This window comes from Oncorhynchus kisutch, unplaced genomic scaffold, assembly GCF_002021735.2.
Source record: "Oncorhynchus kisutch isolate 150728-3 unplaced genomic scaffold, Okis_V2 scaffold4029, whole genome shotgun sequence".
NCBI classification, from domain to species: Eukaryota; Metazoa; Chordata; class Actinopteri; order Salmoniformes; family Salmonidae; genus Oncorhynchus; species Oncorhynchus kisutch.
In genome coordinates, this window is record NW_022265974.1 from 34,851 (window position 1) to 60,401 (window position 25,551).

The 25,551-nt window shown below is 40.7% G+C and overlaps 34 non-coding genes across 34 annotated transcripts; all 34 read right to left on the bottom strand.

Moving 5' to 3' along the window:
• Positions 1–704: 704 nt before the first annotated feature.
• Positions 705–776, bottom strand: trnah-gug (transfer RNA histidin (anticodon GUG)). The gene has a single exon. It is a non-coding gene; the product is annotated as a tRNA-His (tRNA).
• Positions 777–1,060: 284 nt separating this feature from the next.
• Positions 1,061–1,134, bottom strand: trnat-agu (transfer RNA threonine (anticodon AGU)). Its single transcript has one exon. It is a non-coding gene; the product is annotated as a tRNA-Thr (tRNA).
• An 860-nt stretch (positions 1,135–1,994) lies between these two features.
• Positions 1,995–2,066, bottom strand: trnah-gug (transfer RNA histidin (anticodon GUG)). The gene has a single exon. It is a non-coding gene; the product is annotated as a tRNA-His (tRNA).
• Positions 2,067–2,350: 284 nt separating this feature from the next.
• On the bottom strand, positions 2,351–2,424 carry trnat-agu (transfer RNA threonine (anticodon AGU)). The gene has a single exon. It is a non-coding gene; the product is annotated as a tRNA-Thr (tRNA).
• Positions 2,425–3,284: 860 nt separating this feature from the next.
• trnah-gug (transfer RNA histidin (anticodon GUG)) lies at positions 3,285–3,357 on the bottom strand. The gene has a single exon. It is a non-coding gene; the product is annotated as a tRNA-His (tRNA).
• Positions 3,358–3,641: 284 nt separating this feature from the next.
• Positions 3,642–3,715, bottom strand: trnat-agu (transfer RNA threonine (anticodon AGU)). Its single transcript has one exon. It is a non-coding gene; the product is annotated as a tRNA-Thr (tRNA).
• An 861-nt stretch (positions 3,716–4,576) lies between these two features.
• trnah-gug (transfer RNA histidin (anticodon GUG)) lies at positions 4,577–4,649 on the bottom strand. Its single transcript has one exon. It is a non-coding gene; the product is annotated as a tRNA-His (tRNA).
• A 284-nt stretch (positions 4,650–4,933) lies between these two features.
• trnat-agu (transfer RNA threonine (anticodon AGU)) lies at positions 4,934–5,007 on the bottom strand. The gene has a single exon. It is a non-coding gene; the product is annotated as a tRNA-Thr (tRNA).
• Positions 5,008–5,867: 860 nt separating this feature from the next.
• trnah-gug (transfer RNA histidin (anticodon GUG)) lies at positions 5,868–5,940 on the bottom strand. Its single transcript has one exon. It is a non-coding gene; the product is annotated as a tRNA-His (tRNA).
• Positions 5,941–6,224: 284 nt separating this feature from the next.
• On the bottom strand, positions 6,225–6,298 carry trnat-agu (transfer RNA threonine (anticodon AGU)). Its single transcript has one exon. It is a non-coding gene; the product is annotated as a tRNA-Thr (tRNA).
• An 859-nt stretch (positions 6,299–7,157) lies between these two features.
• On the bottom strand, positions 7,158–7,230 carry trnah-gug (transfer RNA histidin (anticodon GUG)). Its single transcript has one exon. It is a non-coding gene; the product is annotated as a tRNA-His (tRNA).
• A 284-nt stretch (positions 7,231–7,514) lies between these two features.
• On the bottom strand, positions 7,515–7,588 carry trnat-agu (transfer RNA threonine (anticodon AGU)). The gene has a single exon. It is a non-coding gene; the product is annotated as a tRNA-Thr (tRNA).
• An 861-nt stretch (positions 7,589–8,449) lies between these two features.
• Positions 8,450–8,522, bottom strand: trnah-gug (transfer RNA histidin (anticodon GUG)). Its single transcript has one exon. It is a non-coding gene; the product is annotated as a tRNA-His (tRNA).
• Positions 8,523–8,806: 284 nt separating this feature from the next.
• trnat-agu (transfer RNA threonine (anticodon AGU)) lies at positions 8,807–8,880 on the bottom strand. Its single transcript has one exon. It is a non-coding gene; the product is annotated as a tRNA-Thr (tRNA).
• Positions 8,881–9,740: 860 nt separating this feature from the next.
• trnah-gug (transfer RNA histidin (anticodon GUG)) lies at positions 9,741–9,813 on the bottom strand. The gene has a single exon. It is a non-coding gene; the product is annotated as a tRNA-His (tRNA).
• Positions 9,814–10,097: 284 nt separating this feature from the next.
• Positions 10,098–10,171, bottom strand: trnat-agu (transfer RNA threonine (anticodon AGU)). The gene has a single exon. It is a non-coding gene; the product is annotated as a tRNA-Thr (tRNA).
• Positions 10,172–11,031: 860 nt separating this feature from the next.
• trnah-gug (transfer RNA histidin (anticodon GUG)) lies at positions 11,032–11,104 on the bottom strand. Its single transcript has one exon. It is a non-coding gene; the product is annotated as a tRNA-His (tRNA).
• Positions 11,105–11,388: 284 nt separating this feature from the next.
• On the bottom strand, positions 11,389–11,462 carry trnat-agu (transfer RNA threonine (anticodon AGU)). The gene has a single exon. It is a non-coding gene; the product is annotated as a tRNA-Thr (tRNA).
• An 860-nt stretch (positions 11,463–12,322) lies between these two features.
• trnah-gug (transfer RNA histidin (anticodon GUG)) lies at positions 12,323–12,395 on the bottom strand. Its single transcript has one exon. It is a non-coding gene; the product is annotated as a tRNA-His (tRNA).
• Positions 12,396–12,679: 284 nt separating this feature from the next.
• trnat-agu (transfer RNA threonine (anticodon AGU)) lies at positions 12,680–12,753 on the bottom strand. Its single transcript has one exon. It is a non-coding gene; the product is annotated as a tRNA-Thr (tRNA).
• An 860-nt stretch (positions 12,754–13,613) lies between these two features.
• trnah-gug (transfer RNA histidin (anticodon GUG)) lies at positions 13,614–13,686 on the bottom strand. Its single transcript has one exon. It is a non-coding gene; the product is annotated as a tRNA-His (tRNA).
• Positions 13,687–13,970: 284 nt separating this feature from the next.
• trnat-agu (transfer RNA threonine (anticodon AGU)) lies at positions 13,971–14,044 on the bottom strand. The gene has a single exon. It is a non-coding gene; the product is annotated as a tRNA-Thr (tRNA).
• Positions 14,045–14,904: 860 nt separating this feature from the next.
• On the bottom strand, positions 14,905–14,977 carry trnah-gug (transfer RNA histidin (anticodon GUG)). Its single transcript has one exon. It is a non-coding gene; the product is annotated as a tRNA-His (tRNA).
• A 284-nt stretch (positions 14,978–15,261) lies between these two features.
• trnat-agu (transfer RNA threonine (anticodon AGU)) lies at positions 15,262–15,335 on the bottom strand. Its single transcript has one exon. It is a non-coding gene; the product is annotated as a tRNA-Thr (tRNA).
• An 862-nt stretch (positions 15,336–16,197) lies between these two features.
• trnah-gug (transfer RNA histidin (anticodon GUG)) lies at positions 16,198–16,269 on the bottom strand. The gene has a single exon. It is a non-coding gene; the product is annotated as a tRNA-His (tRNA).
• A 287-nt stretch (positions 16,270–16,556) lies between these two features.
• trnat-agu (transfer RNA threonine (anticodon AGU)) lies at positions 16,557–16,630 on the bottom strand. The gene has a single exon. It is a non-coding gene; the product is annotated as a tRNA-Thr (tRNA).
• Positions 16,631–17,489: 859 nt separating this feature from the next.
• On the bottom strand, positions 17,490–17,562 carry trnah-gug (transfer RNA histidin (anticodon GUG)). Its single transcript has one exon. It is a non-coding gene; the product is annotated as a tRNA-His (tRNA).
• Positions 17,563–17,848: 286 nt separating this feature from the next.
• trnat-agu (transfer RNA threonine (anticodon AGU)) lies at positions 17,849–17,922 on the bottom strand. Its single transcript has one exon. It is a non-coding gene; the product is annotated as a tRNA-Thr (tRNA).
• Positions 17,923–19,138: 1,216 nt separating this feature from the next.
• trnat-cgu (transfer RNA threonine (anticodon CGU)) lies at positions 19,139–19,212 on the bottom strand. Its single transcript has one exon. It is a non-coding gene; the product is annotated as a tRNA-Thr (tRNA).
• Positions 19,213–20,428: 1,216 nt separating this feature from the next.
• Positions 20,429–20,502, bottom strand: trnat-agu (transfer RNA threonine (anticodon AGU)). Its single transcript has one exon. It is a non-coding gene; the product is annotated as a tRNA-Thr (tRNA).
• Positions 20,503–21,718: 1,216 nt separating this feature from the next.
• trnat-agu (transfer RNA threonine (anticodon AGU)) lies at positions 21,719–21,792 on the bottom strand. The gene has a single exon. It is a non-coding gene; the product is annotated as a tRNA-Thr (tRNA).
• An 860-nt stretch (positions 21,793–22,652) lies between these two features.
• On the bottom strand, positions 22,653–22,724 carry trnah-gug (transfer RNA histidin (anticodon GUG)). The gene has a single exon. It is a non-coding gene; the product is annotated as a tRNA-His (tRNA).
• Positions 22,725–23,007: 283 nt separating this feature from the next.
• trnat-agu (transfer RNA threonine (anticodon AGU)) lies at positions 23,008–23,081 on the bottom strand. The gene has a single exon. It is a non-coding gene; the product is annotated as a tRNA-Thr (tRNA).
• A 1,216-nt stretch (positions 23,082–24,297) lies between these two features.
• Positions 24,298–24,371, bottom strand: trnat-agu (transfer RNA threonine (anticodon AGU)). The gene has a single exon. It is a non-coding gene; the product is annotated as a tRNA-Thr (tRNA).
• Between the last annotated feature and the right edge of the window lie 1,180 nt (positions 24,372–25,551).

Sequence of the window (25,551 nt, forward strand, 5' to 3'; positions counted from 1 at the left end):
TAGCAACAGGGTTTCTTAAGCTACGTTTTGAGACGCAAAGTGGGCCTGAGCAGGTCAGAGGCAGTGTTGCCAAATCCTCAGGAAGGAAAGTAGCTATCGGTGGTCCTAAATGTAGCCAGAAGTCGCTAAATGACATCATCACATAATTTTCATAATTGGCCAAGTGGATGTAATTGTGATTGACGCTGTAGGAGAGAGGAATAACGTCGCGGGAGAGACAAAAAGTGAGTAAAAAACACCCTAAGTATGTTTAGAACTAAAATTGAACTTTTTCTGTCGATTCTTGTCTTTTTTCTGAATATTCACTAAATATAGCGACAAAGTCGCTAAGTTGGCAACACTGGTGAGAGGTGGGTAGCGAGATATCAGTAATCAATTGTAATCACATACTATTTCTTCTTAATTATGGTCATTCGAGGACAGTACATTTTTCATTTGGGTCTCGAGATGAATAAACTCAAGAACCTCTGACATGGATTCTTAAACTATGATTTGGGACCCAAAGCGGTTATTAACATGTCATAGGTGGGTCGCGAGATATGAGTAAACATTCAGAATCATGCACTATTTCTTCATAATGTTGGTCGTTCGAGGACACTGCATTTCTCATTTGGCTCTCGAGCTTAAAAATGGTAAAAACGTCTGAAACAGCATAGTAAGTCTTAACTCGTTCAAAAAACAACCCTTCTAAAATTACATTGCAGTGCCGTGACCCGGATTCGAACCGGGGTTGCTGCGACCACAACGCAGAGTACTAACCACTATACGATCACGGCTGGCTTCAAGAGCTGGCTTTGTAAAGCCTACATAGGCTGTGAAAGTGATGTGCACAAGCTGGCTAAACTCTTTTCATTTTGGTCTCGATAATGAATCAACTGAAGAAACAGTCGAGCTTTACACAGTCGGCAGGTTTTTTCTCATTCGAAAAGTGCCCTTTTTCCGTGACATTGGAATATCTCAATTGCATCCTCCTCACGTCATCTCTAATTCTCTAAACCCATTGGTGAGAAAACCTGAGTGCCCTCCCCTCTGACCTTCTCCACCAATGTGAACAATAAAAAGGTACTGCTGAGATTTGAACTCAGGATCTCCTGTTTACTAGACAGGCACTTTAACCAACTAAGCCACAGCACCCATAAAAGTCATATATGTTGCAGATGTGAACACCCACACCTATTTGAATCAAACCAATCTCATTCATTTAACCCACATCTCTGTCTAGCAAAATCACATCACAAAAGAGATGTATTTTACTAATATTGGAAGCGATACAGACACCTTCAATTCTCTAGCAACAGGGTTTCTTAAGCTACGTTTTGAGACGCAAAGTGGGCCTGAGCAGGTCAGAGGCAGTGTTGCCAAATCCTCAGGAAGGAAAGTAGCTATTGGTGGTCCTAAAAGTAGCTAGAAGTCGCTAAATGACATCATCACATAATTTTCATAATTGGCCAAGTGGATGTAATTGTGATTGACGCTGTAGGAGAGAGGAATAACGTCGCGGGAGAGACAAAAAGTGAGTAAAAAACACCCTAAGTATGTTTAGAACTAAAATTGAACTTTCTTCTGTCGATTCTTGTCTTTTTTCTGAATATTCACTAAATATAGCGACAAAGTCGCTAAGTTGGCAACACTGGTGAGAGGTGGGTAGCGAGATATCAGTAATCAATTGTAATCACATACTATTTCTTCTTAATTATGGTCATTCGAGGACAGTACATTTTTCATTTGGGTCTCGAGATGAATAAACTCAAGAACCTCTGACATGGATTCTTAAACTATGATTTGGGACCCAAAGCGGTTATTAACATGTCATAGGTGGGTCGCGAGATATGAGTAAACATTCAGAATCATGCACTATTTCTTCATAATGTTGGTCGTTCGAGGACACTGCATTTCTCATTTGGCTCTCGAGCTTAAAAATGGTAAAAACGTCTGAAACAGCATAGTAAGTCTTAACTCGTTCAAAAAACAACCCTTCTAAAATTACATTGCAGTGCCGTGACCCGGATTCGAACCGGGGTTGCTGCGACCACAACGCAGAGTACTAACCACTATACGATCACGGCTGGCTTCAAGAGCTGGCTTTGTAAAGCCTACATAGGCTGTGAAAGTGATGTGCACAAGCTGGCTAAACTCTTTTCATTTTGGTCTCGATAATGAATCAACTGAAGAAACAGTGGAGCTTTACACAGTCGGTAGGTTTTTTCTCATTCGAAAAGTGCCCTTTTTCCGTGACATTGGAATATCTCAATTGCATCCTCCTCACGTCATCTCTAATTCTCTAAACCCATTGGTGAGAAAACCTGAGTGCCCTCCCCTCTGACCTTCTCCACCAATGTGAACAATAAAAAGGTACTGCTGAGATTTGAACTCAGGATCTCCTGTTTACTAGACAGGCACTTTAACCAACTAAGCCACAGCACCCATAAAGTCATATATGTTGCAGATGTGAACACCCACACCTATTTGAATCAAACCAATCTCATTCATTTAACCCACATCTCTGTCTAGCAAAATCACATCACAAAAGAGATGTATTTTACTAATATTGGAAGCGATACAGACACCTTCAATTCTCTAGCAACAGGGTTTCTTAAGCTACGTTTTGGGACGCAAAGTGGGCCTGAGCAGGTCAGAGGCAGTGTTGCCAAATCCTCAGGAAGGAAAGTAGCTATTGGTGGTCCTAAAAGTAGCTAGAAGTCGCTAAATGACGTCATCACATAATTTTCATAATTGGCCAAGTGGATGTAATTGTGATTGACGCTGTAGGAGAGAGGAATAACGTCGCGGGAGAGACAAAAAGTGAGTAAAAAACATCCCTAAGTATGTTTAGAACTAAAATTGAACTTTCTTCTGTCGATTCTTGTCTTTTTTCTGAATATTCACTAAATATAGCGACAAAGTCGCTAAGTTGGCAACACTGGTGAGAGGTGGGTAGCGAGATATCAGTAATCAATTGTAATCACATACTATTTCTTCTTAATTATGGTCATTCGAGGACAGTACATTTTTCATTTGGGTCTCGAGATGAATAAACTCAAGAACCTCTGACATGGATTCTTAAACTATGATTTGGGACCCAAAGGGGTTATTAACATGTCATAGGTGGGTCGCGAGATATGAGTAAACATTCAGAATCATGCACTATTTCTTCATAATGTTGGTCGTTCGAGGACACTGCATTTCTCATTTGGCTCTCGAGCTTAAAAATGGTAAAAACGTCTGAAACAGCATAGTAAGTCTTAACTCGTTCAAAAAACAACCCTTCTAAAATTACATTGCAGTGCCGTGACCCGGATTCGAACCAGGGGTTGCTGCGACCACAACGCAGAGTACTAACCACTATACGATCACGGCTGGCTTCAAGAGCTGGCTTTGTAAAGCCTACATAGGCTGTGAAAGTGATGTGCACAAGCTGGCTAAACTCTTTTCATTTTGGTCTCGATAATGAATCAACTGAAGAAACAGTGGAGCTTTACACAGTCGGTAGGTTTTTTCTCATTCGAAAAGTGCCCTTTTTCCGTGACATTGGAATATCTCAATTGCATCCTCCTCACGTCATCTCTAATTCTCTAAACCCATTGGTGAGAAAACCTGAGTGCCCTCCCCTCTGACCTTCTCCACCAATGTGAACAATAAAAAGGTACTGCTGAGATTTGAACTCAGGATCTCCTGTTTACTAGACAGGCACTTTAACCAACTAAGCCACAGCACCCATAAATGTCATATATGTTGCAGATGTGAACACCCACACCTATTTGAATCAAACCAATCTCATTCATTTAACCCACATCTCTGTCTAGCAAAATCACATCACAAAAGAGATGTATTTTACTAATATTGGAAGCGATACAGACACCTTCAATTCTCTAGCAACAGGGTTTCTTAAGCTACGTTTTGGGACGCAAAGTGGGCCTGAGCAGGTCAGAGGCAGTGTTGCCAAATCCTCAGGAAGGAAAGTAGCTATTGGTGGTCCTAAAAGTAGCTAGAAGTCGCTAAATGACGTCATCACATAATTTTCATAATTGGCCAAGTGGATGTAATTGTGATTGACGCTGTAGGAGAGAGGAATAACGTCGCGGGAGAGACAAAAAGTGAGTAAAAAACATCCCTAAGTATGTTTAGAACTAAAATTGAACTTTCTTCTGTCGATTCTTGTCTTTTTTCTGAATATTCACTAAATATAGCGACAAAGTCGCTAAGTTGGCAACACTGGTGAGAGGTGGGTAGCGAGATATCAGTAATCAATTGTAATCACATACTATTTCTTCTTAATTATGGTCATTCGAGGACAGTACATTTTTCATTTGGGTCTCGAGATGAATAAACTCAAGAACCTCTGACATGGATTCTTAAACTATGATTTGGGACCCAAAGGGGTTATTAACATGTCATAGGTGGGTCGCGAGATATGAGTAAACATTCAGAATCATGCACTATTTCTTCATAATGTTGGTCGTTCGAGGACACTGCATTTCTCATTTGGCTCTCGAGCTTAAAAATGGTAAAAACGTCTGAAACAGCATAGTAAGTCTTAACTCGTTCAAAAAACAACCCTTCTAAAATTACATTGCAGTGCCGTGACCCGGATTCGAACCAGGGGTTGCTGCGACCACAACGCAGAGTACTAACCACTATACGATCACGGCTGGCTTCAAGAGCTGGCTTTGTAAAGCCTACATAGGCTGTGAAAGTGATGTGCACAAGCTGGCTAAACTCTTTTCATTTTGGTCTCGATAATGAATCAACTGAAGAAACAGTGGAGCTTTACACAGTCGGTAGGTTTTTTCTCATTCGAAAAGTGCCCTTTTTCCGTGACATTGGAATATCTCAATTGCATCCTCCTCACGTCATCTCTAATTCTCTAAACCCATTGGTGAGAAAACCTGAGTGCCCTCCCCTCTGACCTTCTCCACCAATGTGAACAATAAAAAGGTACTGCTGAGATTTGAACTCAGGATCTCCTGTTTACTAGACAGGCACTTTAACCAACTAAGCCACAGCACCCATAAAAGTCATATATGTTGCAGATGTGAACACCCACACCTATTTGAATCAAACCAATCTCATTCATTTAACCCACATCTCTGTCTAGCAAAATCACATCACAAAAGAGATGTATTTTACTAATATTGGAAGCGATACAGACACCTTCAATTCTCTAGCAACAGGGTTTCTTAAGCTACGTTTTGGGACGCAAAGTGGGCCTGAGCAGGTCAGAGGCAGTGTTGCCAAATCCTCAGGAAGGAAAGTAGCTATTGGTGGTCCTAAAAGTAGCTAGAAGTCGCTAAATGACGTCATCACATAATTTTCATAATTGGCCAAGTGGATGTAATTGTGATTGACGCTGTAGGAGAGAGGAATAACGTCGCGGGAGAGACAAAAAGTGAGTAAAAAACATCCTAAGTATGTTTAGAACTAAAATTGAACTTTCTTCTGTCGATTCTTGTCTTTTTTCTGAATATTCACTAAATATAGCGACAAAGTCGCTAAGTTGGCAACACTGGTGAGAGGTGGGTAGCGAGATATCAGTAATCAATTGTAATCACATACTATTTCTTCTTAATTATGGTCATTCGAGGACAGTACATTTTTCATTTGGGTCTCGAGATGAATAAACTCAAGAACCTCTGACATGGATTCTTAAACTATGATTTGGGACCCAAAGGGGTTATTAACATGTCATAGGTGGGTCGCGAGATATGAGTAAACATTCAGAATCATGCACTATTTCTTCATAATGTTGGTCGTTCGAGGACACTGCATTTCTCATTTGGCTCTCGAGCTTAAAAATGGTAAAAACGTCTGAAACAGCATAGTAAGTCTTAACTCGTTCAAAAAACAACCCTTCTAAAATTACATTGCAGTGCCGTGACCCGGATTCGAACCAGGGGTTGCTGCGACCACAACGCAGAGTACTAACCACTATACGATCACGGCTGGCTTCAAGAGCTGGCTTTGTAAAGCCTACATAGGCTGTGAAAGTGATGTGCACAAGCTGGCTAAACTCTTTTCATTTTGGTCTCGATAATGAATCAACTGAAGAAACAGTGGAGCTTTACACAGTCGGTAGGTTTTTTCTCATTCGAAAAGTGCCCTTTTTCCGTGACATTGGAATATCTCAATTGCATCCTCCTCACGTCATCTCTAATTCTCTAAACCCATTGGTGAGAAAACCTGAGTGCCCTCCCCTCTGACCTTCTCCGCCAATGTGAACAATAAAAAGGTACTGCTGAGATTTGAACTCAGGATCTCCTGTTTACTAGACAGGCACTTTAACCAACTAAGCCACAGCACCCATAAAGTCATATATGTTGCAGATGTGAACACCCACACCTATTTGAATCAAACCAATCTCATTCATTTAACCCACATCTCTGTCTAGCAAAATCACATCACAAAAGAGATGTATTTTACTAATATTGGAAGCGATACAGACACCTTCAATTCTCTAGCAACAGGGTTTCTTAAGCTACGTTTTGGGACGCAAAGTGGGCCTGAGCAGGTCAGAGGCAGTGTTGCCAAATCCTCAGGAAGGAAAGTAGCTATTGGTGGTCCTAAAAGTAGCTAGAAGTCGCTAAATGACGTCATCACATAATTTTCATAATTGGCCAAGTGGATGTAATTGTGATTGACGCTGTAGGAGAGAGGAATAACGTCGCGGGAGAGACAAAAAGTGAGTAAAAAACATCCTAAGTATGTTTAGAACTAAAATTGAACTTTCTTCTGTCGATTCTTGTCTTTTTTCTGAATATTCACTAAATATAGCGACAAAGTCGCTAAGTTGGCAACACTGGTGAGAGGTGGGTAGCGAGATATCAGTAATCAATTGTAATCACATACTATTTCTTCTTAATTATGGTCATTCGAGGACAGTACATTTTTCATTTGGGTCTCGAGATGAATAAACTCAAGAACCTCTGACATGGATTCTTAAACTATGATTTGGGACCCAAAGGGGTTATTAACATGTCATAGGTGGGTCGCGAGATATGAGTAAACATTCAGAATCATGCACTATTTCTTCATAATGTTGGTCGTTCGAGGACACTGCATTTCTCATTTGGCTCTCGAGCTTAAAAATGGTAAAAACGTCTGAAACAGCATAGTAAGTCTTAACTCGTTCAAAAAACAACCCTTCTAAAATTACATTGCAGTGCCGTGACCCGGATTCGAACCAGGGGTTGCTGCGACCACAACGCAGAGTACTAACCACTATACGATCACGGCTGGCTTCAAGAGCTGGCTTTGTAAAGCCTACATAGGCTGTGAAAGTGATGTGCACAAGCTGGCTAAACTCTTTTCATTTTGGTCTCGATAATGAATCAACTGAAGAAACAGTGGAGCTTTACACAGTCGGTAGGTTTTTTCTCATTCGAAAAGTGCCCTTTTTCCGTGACATTGGAATATCTCAATTGCATCCTCCTCACGTCATCTCTAATTCTCTAAACCCATTGGTGAGAAAACCTGAGTGCCCTCCCCTCTGACCTTCTCCGCCAATGTGAACAATAAAAAGGTACTGCTGAGATTTGAACTCAGGATCTCCTGTTTACTAGACAGGCACTTTAACCAACTAAGCCACAGCACCCATAAATGTCATATATGTTGCAGATGTGAACACCCACACCTATTTGAATCAAACCAATCTCATTCATTTAACCCACATCTCTGTCTAGCAAAATCACATCACAAAAGAGATGTATTTTACTAATATTGGAAGCGATACAGACACCTTCAATTCTCTAGCAACAGGGTTTCTTAAGCTACGTTTTGGGACGCAAAGTGGGCCTGAGCAGGTCAGAGGCAGTGTTGCCAAATCCTCAGGAAGGAAAGTAGCTATTGGTGGTCCTAAAAGTAGCTAGAAGTCGCTAAATGACGTCATCACATAATTTTCATAATTGGCCAAGTGGATGTAATTGTGATTGACGCTGTAGGAGAGAGGAATAACGTCGCGGGAAGAGACAAAAAGTGAGTAAAAAACATCCTAAGTATGTTTAGAACTAAAATTGAACTTTCTTCTGTCGATTCTTGTCTTTTTTCTGAATATTCACTAAATATAGCGACAAAGTCGCTAAGTTGGCAACACTGGTGAGAGGTGGGTAGCGAGATATCAGTAATCAATTGTAATCACATACTATTTCTTCTTAATTATGGTCATTCGAGGACAGTACATTTTTCATTTGGGTCTCGAGATGAATAAACTCAAGAACCTCTGACATGGATTCTTAAACTATGATTTGGGACCCAAAGGGGTTATTAACATGTCATAGGTGGGTCGCGAGATATGAGTAAACATTCAGAATCATGCACTATTTCTTCATAATGTTGGTCGTTCGAGGACACTGCATTTCTCATTTGGCTCTCGAGCTTAAAAATGGTAAAAACGTCTGAAACAGCATAGTAAGTCTTAACTCGTTCAAAAAACAACCCTTCTAAAATTACATTGCAGTGCCGTGACCCGGATTCGAACCAGGGGTTGCTGCGACCACAACGCAGAGTACTAACCACTATACGATCACGGCTGGCTTCAAGAGCTGGCTTTGTAAAGCCTACATAGGCTGTGAAAGTGATGTGCACAAGCTGGCTAAACTCTTTTCATTTTGGTCTCGATAATGAATCAACTGAAGAAACAGTGGAGCTTTACACAGTCGGTAGGTTTTTTCTCATTCGAAAAGTGCCCTTTTTCCGTGACATTGGAATATCTCAATTGCATCCTCCTCACGTCATCTCTAATTCTCTAAACCCATTGGTGAGAAAACCTGAGTGCCCTCCCCTCTGACCTTCTCCACCAATGTGAACAATAAAAAGGTACTGCTGAGATTTGAACTCAGGATCTCCTGTTTACTAGACAGGCACTTTAACCAACTAAGCCACAGCACCCATAAATGTCATATATGTTGCAGATGTGAACACCCACACCTATTTGAATCAAACCAATCTCATTCATTTAACCCACATCTCTGTCTAGCAAAATCACATCACAAAAGAGATGTATTTTACTAATATTGGAAGCGATACAGACACCTTCAATTCTCTAGCAACAGGGTTTCTTAAGCTACGTTTTGGGACGCAAAGTGGGCCTGAGCAGGTCAGAGGCAGTGTTGCCAAATCCTCAGGAAGGAAAGTAGCTATTGGTGGTCCTAAAAGTAGCTAGAAGTCGCTAAATGACGTCATCACATAATTTTCATAATTGGCCAAGTGGATGTAATTGTGATTGACGCTGTAGGAGAGAGGAATAACGTCGCGGGAGAGACAAAAAGTGAGTAAAAAACATCCTAAGTATGTTTAGAACTAAAATTGAACTTTCTTCTGTCGATTCTTGTCTTTTTTCTGAATATTCACTAAATATAGCGACAAAGTCGCTAAGTTGGCAACACTGGTGAGAGGTGGGTAGCGAGATATCAGTAATCAATTGTAATCACATACTATTTCTTCTTAATTATGGTCATTCGAGGACAGTACATTTTTCATTTGGGTCTCGAGATGAATAAACTCAAGAACCTCTGACATGGATTCTTAAACTATGATTTGGGACCCAAAGGGGTTATTAACATGTCATAGGTGGGTCGCGAGATATGAGTAAACATTCAGAATCATGCACTATTTCTTCATAATGTTGGTCGTTCGAGGACACTGCATTTCTCATTTGGCTCTCGAGCTTAAAAATGGTAAAAACGTCTGAAACAGCATAGTAAGTCTTAACTCGTTCAAAAAACAACCCTTCTAAAATTACATTGCAGTGCCGTGACCCGGATTCGAACCAGGGGTTGCTGCGACCACAACGCAGAGTACTAACCACTATACGATCACGGCTGGCTTCAAGAGCTGGCTTTGTAAAGCCTACATAGGCTGTGAAAGTGATGTGCACAAGCTGGCTAAACTCTTTTCATTTTGGTCTCGATAATGAATCAACTGAAGAAACAGTGGAGCTTTACACAGTCGGTAGGTTTTTTCTCATTCGAAAAGTGCCCTTTTTCCGTGACATTGGAATATCTCAATTGCATCCTCCTCACGTCATCTCTAATTCTCTAAACCCATTGGTGAGAAAACCTGAGTGCCCTCCCCTCTGACCTTCTCCACCAATGTGAACAATAAAAAGGTACTGCTGAGATTTGAACTCAGGATCTCCTGTTTACTAGACAGGCACTTTAACCAACTAAGCCACAGCACCCATAAATGTCATATATGTTGCAGATGTGAACACCCACACCTATTTGAATCAAACCAATCTCATTCATTTAACCCACATCTCTGTCTAGCAAAATCACATCACAAAAGAGATGTATTTTACTAATATTGGAAGCGATACAGACACCTTCAATTCTCTAGCAACAGGGTTTCTTAAGCTACGTTTTGGGACGCAAAGTGGGCCTGAGCAGGTCAGAGGCAGTGTTGCCAAATCCTCAGGAAGGAAAGTAGCTATTGGTGGTCCTAAAAGTAGCTAGAAGTCGCTAAATGACGTCATCACATAATTTTCATAATTGGCCAAGTGGATGTAATTGTGATTGACGCTGTAGGAGAGAGGAATAACGTCGCGGGAGAGACAAAAAGTGAGTAAAAAACATCCTAAGTATGTTTAGAACTAAAATTGAACTTTCTTCTGTCGATTCTTGTCTTTTTTCTGAATATTCACTAAATATAGCGACAAAGTCGCTAAGTTGGCAACACTGGTGAGAGGTGGGTAGCGAGATATCAGTAATCAATTGTAATCACATACTATTTCTTCTTAATTATGGTCATTCGAGGACAGTACATTTTTCATTTGGGTCTCGAGATGAATAAACTCAAGAACCTCTGACATGGATTCTTAAACTATGATTTGGGACCCAAAGGGGTTATTAACATGTCATAGGTGGGTCGCGAGATATGAGTAAACATTCAGAATCATGCACTATTTCTTCATAATGTTGGTCGTTCGAGGACACTGCATTTCTCATTTGGCTCTCGAGCTTAAAAATGGTAAAAACGTCTGAAACAGCATAGTAAGTCTTAACTCGTTCAAAAAACAACCCTTCTAAAATTACATTGCAGTGCCGTGACCCGGATTCGAACCAGGGGTTGCTGCGACCACAACGCAGAGTACTAACCACTATACGATCACGGCTGGCTTCAAGAGCTGGCTTTGTAAAGCCTACATAGGCTGTGAAAGTGATGTGCACAAGCTGGCTAAACTCTTTTCATTTTGGTCTCGATAATGAATCAACTGAAGAAACAGTGGAGCTTTACACAGTCGGTAGGTTTTTTCTCATTCGAAAAGTGCCCTTTTTCCGTGACATTGGAATATCTCAATTGCATCCTCCTCACGTCATCTCTAATTCTCTAAACCCATTGGTGAGAAAACCTGAGTGCCCTCCCCTCTGACCTTCTCCACCAATGTGAACAATAAAAAGGTACTGCTGAGATTTGAACTCAGGATCTCCTGTTTACTAGACAGGCACTTTAACCAACTAAGCCACAGCACCCATAAATGTCATATATGTTGCAGATGTGAACACCCACACCTATTTGAATCAAACCAATCTCATTCATTTAACCCACATCTCTGTCTAGCAAAATCACATCACAAAAGAGATGTATTTTACTAATATTGGAAGCGATACAGACACCTTCAATTCTCTAGCAACAGGGTTTCTTAAGCTACGTTTTGGGACGCAAAGTGGGCCTGAGCAGGTCAGAGGCAGTGTTGCCAAATCCTCAGGAAGGAAAGTAGCTATTGGTGGTCCTAAAAGTAGCTAGAAGTCGCTAAATGACGTCATCACATAATTTTCATAATTGGCCAAGTGGATGTAATTGTGATTGACGCTGTAGGAGAGAGGAATAACGTCGCGGGAGAGACAAAAAGTGAGTAAAAAACATCCTAAGTATGTTTAGAACTAAAATTGAACTTTCTTCTGTCGATTCTTGTCTTTTTTCTGAATATTCACTAAATATAGCGACAAAGTCGCTAAGTTGGCAACACTGGTGAGAGGTGGGTAGCGAGATATCAGTAATCAATTGTAATCACATACTATTTCTTCTTAATTATGGTCATTCGAGGACAGTACATTTTTCATTTGGGTCTCGAGATGAATAAACTCAAGAACCTCTGACATGGATTCTTAAACTATGATTTGGGACCCAAAGGGGTTATTAACATGTCATAGGTGGGTCGCGAGATATGAGTAAACATTCAGAATCATGCACTATTTCTTCATAATGTTGGTCGTTCGAGGACACTGCATTTCTCATTTGGCTCTCGAGCTTAAAAATGGTAAAAACGTCTGAAACAGCATAGTAAGTCTTAACTCGTTCAAAAAACAACCCTTCTAAAATTACATTGCAGTGCCGTGACCCGGATTCGAACCAGGGGTTGCTGCGACCACAACGCAGAGTACTAACCACTATACGATCACGGCTGGCTTCAAGAGCTGGCTTTGTAAAGCCTACATAGGCTGTGAAAGTGATGTGCACAAGCTGGCTAAACTCTTTTCATTTTGGTCTCGATAATGAATCAACTGAAGAAACAGTGGAGCTTTACACAGTCGGTAGGTTTTTTCTCATTCGAAAAGTGCCCTTTTTCCGTGACATTGGAATATCTCAATTGCATCCTCCTCACGTCATCTCTAATTCTCTAAACCCATTGGTGAGAAAACCTGATTGCCCTCCCCTCTGACCTTCTCCACCAATGTGAACAATAAAAAGGTACTGCTGAGATTTGAACTCAGGATCTCCTGTTTACTAGACAGGCACTTTAACCAACTAAGCCACAGCACCCATAAATGTCATATATGTTGCAGATGTGAACACCCACACCTATTTGAATCAAACCAATCTCATTCATTTAACCCACATCTCTGTCTAGCAAAATCACATCACAAAAGAGATGTATTTTACTAATATTGGAAGCGATACAGACACCTTCAATTCTCTAGCAACAGGGTTTCTTAAGCTACGTTTTGAGACGCAAAGTGGGCCTGAGCAGGTCAGAGGCAGTGTTGCCAAATCCTCAGGAAGGAAAGTAGCTATTGGTGGTCCTAAAAGTAGCTAGAAGTCGCTAAATGACGTCATCACATAATTTTCATAATTGGCCAAGTGGATGTAATTGTGATTGACGCTGTAGGAGAGAGGAATAACGTCGCGGGAGAGACAAAAAGTGAGTAAAAAACATCCTAAGTATGTTTAGAACTAAAATTGAACTTTCTTCTGTCGATTCTTGTCTTTTTTCTGAATATTCACTAAATATAGCGACAAAGTCGCTAAGTTGGCAACACTGGTGAGAGGTGGGTAGCGAGATATCAGTAATCAATTGTAATCACATACTATTTCTTCTTAATTATGGTCATTCGAGGACAGTACATTTTTCATTTGGGTCTCGAGATGAATAAACTCAAGAACCTCTGACATGGATTCTTAAACTATGATTTGGGACCCAAAGGGGTTATTAACATGTCATAGGTGGGTCGCGAGATATGAGTAAACATTCAGAATCATGCACTATTTCTTCATAATGTTGGTCGTTCGAGGACACTGCATTTCTCATTTGGCTCTCGAGCTTAAAAATGGTAAAAACGTCTGAAACAGCATAGTAAGTCTTAACTCGTTCAAAAAACAACCCTTCTAAAATTACATTGCAGTGCCGTGACCCGGATTCGAACCAGGGGTTGCTGCGACCACAACGCAGAGTACTAACCACTATACGATCACGGCTGGCTTCAAGAGCTGGCTTTGTAAAGCCTACATAGGCTGTGAAAGTGATGTGCACAAGCTGGCTAAACTCTTTTCATTTTGGTCTCGATAATGAATCAACTGAAGAAACAGTGGAGCTTTACACAGTCGGTAGGTTTTTTCTCATTCGAAAAGTGCCCTTTTTCCGTGACATTGGAATATCTCAATTGCATCCTCCTCACGTCATCTCTAATTCTCTAAACCCATTGGTGAGAAAACCTGAGTGCCCTCCCCTCTGACCTTCTCCACCAATGTGAACAATAAAAAGGTACTGCTGAGATTTGAACTCAGGATCTCCTGTTTACTAGACAGGCACTTTAACCAACTAAGCCACAGCACCCATAAATGTCATATATGTTGCAGATGTGAACACCCACACCTATTTGAATCAAACCAATCTCATTCATTTAACCCACATCTCTGTCTAGCAAAATCACATCACAAAAGAGATGTATTTTACTAATATTGGAAGCGATACAGACACCTTCAATTCTCTAGCAACAGGGTTTCTTAAGCTACGTTTTGGGACGCAAAGTGGGCCTGAGCAGGTCAGAGGCAGTGTTGCCAAATCCTCAGGAAGGAAAGTAGCTATTGGTGGTCCTAAAAGTAGCTAGAAGTCGCTAAATGACGTCATCACATAATTTTCATAATTGGCCAAGTGGATGTAATTGTGATTGACGCTGTAGGAGAGAGGAATAACGTCGCGGGAGAGACAAAAAGTGAGTAAAAAACATCCTAAGTATGTTTAGAACTAAAATTGAACTTTCTTCTGTCGATTCTTGTCTTTTTTCTGAATATTCACTAAATATAGCGACAAAGTCGCTAAGTTGGCAACACTGGTGAGAGGTGGGTAGCGAGATATCAGTAATCAATTGTAATCACATACTATTTCTTCTTAATTATGGTCATTCGAGGACAGTACATTTTTCATTTGGGTCTCGAGATGAATAAACTCAAGAACCTCTGACATGGATTCTTAAACTATGATTTGGGACCCAAAGGGGTTATTAACATGTCATAGGTGGGTCGCGAGATATGAGTAAACATTCAGAATCATGCACTATTTCTTCATAATGTTGGTCGTTCGAGGACACTGCATTTCTCATTTGGCTCTCGAGCTTAAAAATGGTAAAAACGTCTGAAACAGCATAGTAAGTCTTAACTCGTTCAAAAAACAACCCTTCTAAAATTACATTGCAGTGCCGTGACCCGGATTCGAACCAGGGGTTGCTGCGACCACAACGCAGAGTACTAACCACTATACGATCACGGCTGGCTTCAAGAGCTGGCTTTGTAAAGCCTACATAGGCTGTGAAAGTGATGTGCACAAGCTGGCTAAACTCTTTTCATTTTGGTCTCGATAATGAATCAACTGAAGAAACAGTGGAGCTTTACACAGTCGGTAGGTTTTTTCTCATTCGAAAAGTGCCCTTTTTCCGTGACATTGGAATATCTCAATTGCATCCTCCTCACGTCATCTCTAATTCTCTAAACCCATTGGTGAGAAAACCTGAGTGCCCTCCCCTCTGACCTTCTCCACCAATGTGAACAATAAAAAGGTACTGCTGAGATTTGAACTCAGGATCTCCTGTTTACTAGACAGGCACTTTAACCAACTAAGCCACAGCACCCATAAATGTCATATATGTTGCAGATGTGAACACCCACACCTATTTGAATCAAACCAATCTCATTCATTTAACCCACATCTCTGTCTAGCAAAATCACATCACAAAAGAGATGTATTTTACTAATATTGGAAGCGATACAGACACCTTCAATTCTCTAGCAACAGGGTTTCTTAAGCTACGTTTTGGGACGCAAAGTGGGCCTGAGCAGGTCAGAGGCAGTGTTGCCAAATCCTCAGGAAGGAAAGTAGCTATTGGTGGTCCTAAAAGTAGCTAGAAGTCGCTAAATGACGTCATCACATAATTTTCATAATTGGCCAAGTGGATGTAATTGTGATTGACGCTGTAGGAGAGAGGAATAACGTCGCGGGAAGAGACAAAAAGTGAGTAAAAAACATCCTAAGTATGTTTAGAACTAAAATTGAACTTTCTTCTGTCGATTCTTGTCTTTTTTCTGAATATTCACTAAATATAGCGACAAAGTCGCTAAGTTGGCAACACTGGTGAGAGGTGGGTAGCGAGATATCAGTAATCAATTGTAATCACATACTATTTCTTCTTAATTATGGTCATTCGAGGACAGTACATTTTTCATTTGGGTCTCGAGATGAATAAACTCAAGAACCTCTGACATGGATTCTTAAACTATGATTTGGGACCCAAAGGGGTTATTAACATGTCATAGGTGGGTCGCGAGATATGAGTAAACATTCAGAATCATGCACTATTTCTTCATAATGTTGGTCAGTTCGAGGACACTGCATTTCTCATTTGGCTCTCGAGCTTAAAAATGGTAAAAACGTCTGAAACAGCATAGTAAGTCTTAACTCGTTCAAAAAACAACCCTTCTAAAATTACATTGCAGTGCCGTGACCCGGATTCGAACCAGGGTTGCTGCGACCACAACGCAGAGTACTAACCACTATACGATCACGGCTGGCTGTCAAGAGCATGGCTTTGTAAAGCCTACATAGGCTGTGAAAGCTGATGTGCACAAGCTGGCTAAACTCTTTTCATTTTGGTCTCGATAATGAATCAACTGAAGAAACAGTGGAGCTTTACACAGTCGGCAGGTTTTTTCTCATTCGAAAAGTGCCCTTTTTCCGTGACATTGGAATATCTCAATTGCATCCTCCTCACGTCATCTCTAATTCTCTAAACCCATTGGTGAGAAAACCTGAGTGCCCTCCCCTCTGACCTTCTCCGCCAATGTGAACAATAAAAAGGTACTGCTGAGATTTGAACTCAGGATCTCCTGTTTACTAGACAGGCACTTTAACCAACTAAGCCACAGCACCCATAAAGTCATATATGTTGCAGATGTGAACACCCACACCTATTTGAATCAAACCAATCTCATTCATTTAACCCACATCTCTGTCTAGCAAAATCACATCACAAAAGAGATGTATTTTACTAATATTGGAAGCGATACAGACACCTTCAATTCTCTAGCAACAGGGTTTCTTAAGCTACGTTTTGGGACGCAAAGTGGGCCTGAGCAGGTCAGAGGCAGTGTTGCCAAATCCTCAGGAAGGAAAGTAGCTATTGGTGGTCCTAAAAGTAGCTAGAAGTCGCTAAATGACGTCATCACATAATTTTCATAATTGGCCAAGTGGATGTAATTGTGATTGACGCTGTAGGAGAGAGGAATAACGTCGCGGGAGAGACAAAAAGTGAGTAAAAAACATCCTAAGTATGTTTAGAACTAAAATTGAACTTTCTTCTGTCGATTCTTGTCTTTTTTCTGAATATTCACTAAATATAGCGACAAAGTCGCTAAGTTGGCAACACTGGTGAGAGGTGGGTAGCGAGATATCAGTAATCAATTGTAATCACATACTATTTCTTCTTAATTATGGTCATTCGAGGACAGTACATTTTTCATTTGGGTCTCGAGATGAATAAACTCAAGAACCTCTGACATGGATTCTTAAACTATGATTTGGGACCCAAAGGGGTTATTAACATGTCATAGGTGGGTCGCGAGATATGAGTAAACATTCAGAATCATGCACTATTTCTTCATAATGTTGGTCGTTCGAGGACACTGCATTTCTCATTTGGCTCTCGAGCTTAAAAATGGTAAAAACGTCTGAAACAGCATAGTAAGTCTTAACTCGTTCAAAAAACAACCCTTCTAAAATTACATTGCAGTGCCGTGACCCGGATTCGAACCAGGGGTTGCTGCGACCACAACGCAGAGTACTAACCACTATACGATCACGGCTGGCTTCAAGAGCATGGCTTTGTAAAGCCTACATAGGCTGTGAAAGCTGATGTGCACAAGCTGGCTAAACTCTTTTCATTTTGGTCTCGATAATGAATCAACTGAAGAAACAGTGGAGCTTTACACAGTCGGCAGGTTTTTTCTCATTCGAAAAGTGCCCTTTTTCCGTGACATTGGAATATCTCAATTGCATCCTCCTCACGTCATCTCTAATTCTCTAAACCCATTGGTGAGAAAACCTGAGTGCCCTCCCCTCTGACCTTCTCCGCCAATGTGAACAATAAAAAGGTACTGCTGAGATTTGAACTCAGGATCTCCTGTTTACTAGACAGGCACTTTAACCAACTAAGCCACAGCACCCATAAATGTCATATATGTTGCAGATTTGAACACCCACACCTATTTGAATCAAACCAATCTCATTCATTTAACCCACATCTCTGTCTAGCAAAATCACATCACAAAAGAGATGTATTTTACTAATATTGGAAGCGATACAGACACCTTCAATTCTCTAGCAACAGGGTTTCTTAAGCTACGTTTTGGGACGCAAAGTGGGCCTGAGCAGGTCAGAGGCAGTGTTGCCAAATCCTCAGGAAGGAAAGTAGCTATTGGTGGTCCTAAAAGTAGCTAGAAGTCGCTAAATGACATCATCACATAATTTTCATAATTGGCCAAGTGGATGTAATTGTGATTGACGCTGTAGGAGAGAGGAATAACGTCGCGGAAGAGACAAAAAGTGAGTAAAAAACATCCTAAGTATTTTTAGAACTAAAATTGAACTTTCTTCTGTCGATTCTTGTCTTTTTTCTGAATATTCACTAAATATAGCGACAAAGTCGCTAAGTTGGCAACACTGGTGAGAGGTGGGTAGCGAGATATCAGTAATCAATTGTAATCACATACTATTTCTTCTTAATTATGGTCATTCGAGGACAGTACATTTTTCATTTGGGTCTCGAGATGAATAAACTCAAGAACCTCTGACATGGATATTAAACTATGATTTGGGACCCAAAGGGGTTATTAACATGTCATAGGTGGGTCGCGAGATATGAGTAAACATTCAGAATCATGCACTATTTCTTCATAATGTTGGTCATTCGAGGAGCACTGCATTTCTCATTTGGCTCTCGAGCTTAAAAATGGTAAAAACGTCTGAAACAGCAGAGTAAGTCTTAACTCGTTCAAAAAACAACCCTTCTAAAATTACATTGCAGTGCCGTGACCCGGATTCGAAAGGGCGTTGCTGCGACCACAACGCAGAGTACTAACCACTATACGATCACGGCTGGCTGTAAGAGCAGGCTTTGTAAAGCCTACATAGGCTGTGAAAGCTATGTGCACAAGCTGGCTAAACTCTTTTCATTTTGGTCTCGATAATGAATCAACTGAAGAAACAGTGGAGCTTTACACAGTCGGCAGGTTTTTTCTCATTCGAAAAGTGCCCTTTTTCCGTGACATTGGAATATCTCAATTGCATCCTCCTCACGTCATCTCTAATTCTCTAAACCCATTGGTGAGAAAACCTGAGTGCCCTCCCCTCTGACCTTCTCCGCCAATGTGAACAATAAAAAGGTACTGCTGAGATTTGAACTCAGGATCTCCTGTTTACGAGACAGGCAATTTAACCAACTAAGCCACAGCACCCATAAAAGTCATATATGTTTCAAATTTGAACACCCACACCTATTTGAATCAAACCAATCTCATTCATTTAACCCACATCTCTGTGTAGAAAAATCAAATCACAAAAGAGATGTATTTGACTAATATTGGAAACGATCCAGACACCTTCAATTCTCTAGCAACAGGGTTTCTTAAGCTACGTTTTGGGACGCAAAGTGGGCCTGAGCAGGTCAGAGGCAGTGTTGCCAAATCCTCAGGAAGGAAAGTAGCTATTGGTGGTCCTAAAAGTAGCTAGAAGTCGCTAAATGACTGTCATCACATAATTTTCATAATTGGCCAAGTGGATGTAATCGTGATTGACGCTGTAGGAGAGAGGAATAACGTCGCGGGAGAGACAAAAAGTGAGTAAAAAACATCCTAAGTATGTTTAGAACTAAAATGGAACTTTCTTCTGTCGATTCTTGTCTTTTTTCTGAATATTCACTAAATATAGCGACAAAGTCGCTAAGTTGGCAACACTGGTGAGAGGTGGGTAGCGAGATATCAGTAATCAATTGTAATCACATACTATTTCTTCTTAATTATGGTCATTCGAGGACAGTACATTTTTCATTTGGGTCTCGAGATGAATAAACTCAAGAACCTCTGACATGGATTCTTAAACTATGATTTGGGACCCAAAGGGGTTATTAACATGTCATAGGTGGGCCGCGAGATATGAGTAAACATTCAGAATCATGCACTATTTCTTCATAATGTTGGTCATTCGAGGACACTGCATTTCTCATTTGGCTCTCGAGCTTAAAAATGGTAAAAACGTCTGAAACAGCATAGTAAGTCTTAACTCGTTCAAAAAACAACCCTTCTGAAGTTACATTGCAGTGCCGTGACCCGGATTCGAACAGGGGTACTGCAACCACAACGCAGAGTACTAACCACTATACGATCACAGCTGGCTTCTAGAGCTGGCTTTGTAAAGCCTACATAGGCTGTGAAAGCTATGTGCACAAGCAGGCTAAACTCTTTTCATTTTGGTCTCAATAATGAATCAACTGAAGAAACAGTGGAGCTTTACACAGTCGGCAGGTTTTTTCTCATTCTATAAGTGCCCTTTTTCCGTGACATTGGAATATCTCAATTGCATCCTCCTCACGTCATCTCTAATTCTCTAAACCCATTGGTGAGAAAACCTGAGTGCCCTCCCCTCTGACCTTCTCCAACAATGTGAACAATAAAAAGGTACTGCTGAGATTTGAACTCAGGGTCTCCTGTTTACTAGACAGGCACTTTAACCAACTAAGCCACAGCACCCATAAAAGTCAAATATGTTGCAGATGTGAACACCCACACCTATTTGAATCAAACCAATCTCATTCATTTAACCCACATCTCTGTTTAGCAAAATCACATCACAAAAGAGATGTATTTTACTAATATTGGAAGCGATACAGACACCTTCAATTCTCTAGCAACAGGGTTTCTTAATCTACGTTTTGAGACGCAAAGTGGGCCTGAGCAGGTCAGAGGCAGTGTTGCCAAATCCTCAGGAAGGAAAGTAGCTTTTGGTGGTCCTAAAAGTAGCTAGAAGTCGCTAAATGACATCATCACATAATTTTCATAATTGGCCAAGTGGATGTAATTGTGATTGACGCTGTAGCAGAGAGGAATAACGTCGCGGAAGAGACAAAAAGTGAGTAAAAAACATCCTAAGTATTTTTAGAACTAAAATTGAACTTTCTTCGGTCGATTCTTGTCTTTTTTCTGAATATTCACTAAATATAGCGACAAAGTCGCTAAGTTGGCAACACTGGTGAGAGGTGGGTAGCGAGATATCAGTAATCAATTGTAATCACATACTATTTCTTCTTAATTATGGTCATTCGAGGACAGTACATTTTTCATTTGGGTCTCGAGATGAATAAACTCAAGAACCTCTGACATGGATTCTTAAACTATGATTTGGGACCCAAAGGGGTTATTAACATGTCATAGGTGGGTCGCGAGATATGAGTAAACATTCAGAATCATGCACTATTTCTTCATAATGTTGGTCATTCGAGGAGACTGCATTTCTCATTTGGCTCTCGAGCTTAAAAATGGTAAAAACGTCTGAAACAGCAGAGTAAGTCTTAACTCGTTCAAAAAACAACCCTTCTAAAATTACATTGCAGTGCCGTGACCCGGATTCAAAACGGGGTTGCTGCGACCACAACGCAGAGTACTAACCACTATACGATCACGGCTGGCTGTAAGAGCAGGCTTTGTAAAGCCTACATAGGCTGTGAAAGCTATGTGCACAAGCTGGCTAAACTCTTTTCATTTTGGTCTCGATAATGAATCAACTGAAGAAACAGTGGAGCTTTACACAGTCGGCAGGTTTTTTCTCATTCGAAAAGTGCCCTTTTTCCGTGACATTGGAATATCTCAATTGCATCCTCCTCACGTCATCTGTAATTCTCTAAACCCATTGGTGAGAAAACCTGAGTGCCCTCCCCTCTGACCTTCTCCGCCAATGTGAACAATAAAAAGGTACTGCTGAGATTTGAACTCAGGATCTCCTGTTTACTAGACAGGTACTTTAACCAACTAAGCCACAGCACCCATAAAAGTCATATATGTTTCAGATTTGAACACCCACACCTATTTGAATCAAACCAATCTCATTCATTTAACCCACATCTCTGTCTAGCAAAATCACATCACAAAAGAGATGTATTTTACTAATATTGGAAACGATACAGACACCTTCAATTCTCTAGCAACAGGGTTTCTTAAGCTACGTTTTGGGACGCAAAGTGGGCCTGAACAGGTCAGAGGCAGTGTTGCCAAATCCTCAGGAAGGAAAGTAGCTTTTGGTGGTCCTAAAAGTAGCTAGAAGTCGCTAAATGACATCATCACATAATTTTCATAATTGGCCAAGTGGATGTAATTGTGATTGACGCTTTAGCAGAGAGGAATAACGTCGCGGAAGAGACAAAAAGTGAGTAAAAAACATCCTAAGTATTTTTAGAACTAAAATTGAACTTTCTTCGGTTGATTCTTGTCTTTTTTCTGAATATTCACTAAATATAGCGACAAAGTCGCTAAGTTGGCAACACTGGTGAGAGGTGGGTAGCGAGATATCAGTAATCAATTGTAATCACATACTATTTCTTCTTAATTATGGTCATTCGAGGACAGTACATTTTTCATTTGGGTCTCGAGATGAATAAACTCAAGAACCTCTGACATGGATTCTTAAACTATGATTTGGGACCCAAAGGGGTTATTAACATGTCATAGGTGGGTCGCGAGATATGAGTAAACATTCAGAATCATGCACTATTTCTTCATAATGTTGGTCATTCGAGGAGACTGCATTTCTCATTTGGCTCTCGAGCTTAAAAATGGTAAAAACGTCTGAAACAGCAGAGTAAGTCTTAACTCGTTCAAAAAACAACCCTTCTAAAATTACATTGCAGTGCCGTGATCCGGATTCGAACCGGGGTTGCTGCGACCACAACGCAGAGTACTAACCACTATACGATCACGGCTGGCTGTAAGAGCAGGCTTTGTAAAGCCTACATAGGCTGTGAAAGCTATGTGCACAAGCTGGCTAAACTCTTTTCATTTTGGTCTCGATAATGAATCAACTGAAGAAACAGTGGAGCTTTACACAGTCGGCAGGTTTTTCTCATTCTATAAGTGCCCTTTTTCCGTGACATTGGTATATCTCAATTGCATCCTCCTCACGCCATCTCTCATTCTCTAAACCCATTGGTGAGAAAACCTGAGCGCCCTCCCCTCTGACCTTCTCCAACAATGTGAACAATAAAAAGGTACTGCTGAGATTTGAACTCAGGATCTCCTGTTTACTAGACAGGCACTTTAACCAACTAAGCCACAGCACCCACAAAAGTCAAATATGTTGCAGATGTGAACACCCACACCTATTTGAATCAAACAAATCTCATTCATTTAACCCACATCTCTGTCTAGAAAAATCACATCACAAAAGAGATGTATTTGACTAATATTGGAAACGATCCAGACACCTTCAATTCTCTAGCAACAGGGTTTCTTAAGCTACGTTTTGGGACGCAAAGTGGGCCTGAGCAGGTCAGAGGCAGTGTTGCTAAATCCTCAGGAAGGAAAGTAGCTATCGGTGGTCCTAAATGTAGCCAGAAGTCGCTAAATGACCTCATCACATAATTTTCATAATTGGCCAAGTGGATGTAATTGTGATTGACGCTGTAGGAGAGAGGAATAACGTCGCGGGAGAGACAAAAAGTGAGTAAAAAACACCCTAAGTATGTTTAGAACTAAAATTGAACTTTCTTCTGTCGATTCTTGTCTTTTTTCTGAATATTCACTAAATATAGCGACATAGTCGCTAAGTTGGCAACACTGGTGAGAGGTGGGTAGCGAGATATCAGTAATCAATTGTAATCACATACTATTTCTTCTTTAATTATGGTCATTCGAGGACAGTACATTTTTCATTTGGGTCTCGAGATGAATAAACTCAAGAACCTCTGACATGGATTCTTAAACTATGATTTGGGACCCAAAGGGGTTATTAACATGTCATAGGTGGGTCGCGAGATATGAGTAAAGATTCAGAATCATGCACTATTTCTTCATAATGTTGGTCATTCGAGGACACTGCATTTCTCATTTGGCTCTCGAGCTTAAAAATGGTAAAAACGTCTGAAACAGCATAGTAAGTCTTAACTTGTTCAAAAAACAACCCTTCTAAAATTACATTGCAGTGCCGTGACCCGGATTCGAACCGGGGTAACTGCAACCACAACGCAGAGTACTAACCAATATACGATCACGGCTGGCTTCTAGAGCTGGCTTTGTAAAGCCTACATAGGCTGTGAAAGCAATGTGCACAAGCAGGCTAAACTCTTTTCATTTTGGTCTCAATAATGAATCAACTGAAGAAACAGTGGAGCTTTACACAGTCGGCAGGTTTTTCTCATTCTATAAGTGCCCTTTTTCCGTGACATTGGTATATCTCAATTGCATCCTCCTCACGCCATCTCTCATTCTCTAAACCCATTGGTGAGAAAACCTGAGCGCCCTCCCCTCTGACCTTCTCCAACAATGTGAACAATAAAAAGGTACTGCTGAGATTTGAACTCAGGATCTCCTGTTTACTAGACAGGCACTTTAACCAACTAAGCCACAGCACCCACAAAAGTCAAATATGTTGCAGATGTGAACACCCACACCTATTTGAATCAAACAAATCTCATTCATTTAACCCACATCTCTGTCTAGAAAAATCACATCACAAAAGAGATGTATTTGACTAATATTGGAAACGATCCAGACACCTTCAATTCTCTAGCAACAGGGTTTCTTAAGCTACGTTTTGGGACGCAAAGTGGGCCTGAGCAGGTCAGAGGCAGTGTTGCTAAATCCTCAGGAAGGAAAGTAGCTATCGGTGGTCCTAAATGTAGCCAGAAGTCGCTAAATGACCTCATCACATAATTTTCATAATTGGCCAAGTGGATGTAATTGTGATTGACGCTGTAGGAGAGAGGAATAACGTCGCGGGAGAGACAAAAAGTGAGTAAAAAACACCCTAAGTATGTTTAGAACTAAAATTGAACTTTCTTCTGTCGATTCTTGTCTTTTTTCTGAATATTCACTAAATATAGCGACAAAGTCGCTAAGTTGGCAACACTGGTGAGAGGTGGGTAGCGAGATATCAGTAATCAATTGTAATCACATACTATTTCTTCTTAATTATGGTCATTCGAGGACAGTACATTTTTCATTTGGGTCTCGAGATGAATAAACTCAAGAACCTCTGACATGGATTCTTAAACTATGATTTGGGACCCAAAGGGGTTATTAACATGTCATAGGTGGGTCGCGAGATATGAGTAAAGATTCAGAATCATGCACTATTTCTTCATAATGTTGGTCATTCGAGGACACTGCATTTCTCATTTGGCTCTCGAGCTTAAAAATGGTAAAAACGTCTGAAACAGCATAGTAAGTCTTAACTTGTTCAAAAAACAACCCTTCTAAAATTACATTGCAGTGCCGTGACCCGGATTCGAACCGGGGTAACTGCAACCACAACGCAGAGTACTAACCAATATACGATCACGGCTGGCTTCTAGAGCTGGCTTTGTAAAGCCTACATAGGCTGTGAAAGCAATGTGCACAAGCAGGCTAAACTCTTTTCATTTTGGTCTCAATAATGAATCAACTGAAGAAACAGTGGAGCTTTACACAGTCGGCAGGTTTTTCTCATTCTATAAGTGCCCTTTTTCCGTGACATTGGTATATCTCAATTGCATCCTCCTCACGCCATCTCTCATTCTCTAAACCCATTGGTGAGAAAACCTGAGCGCCCTC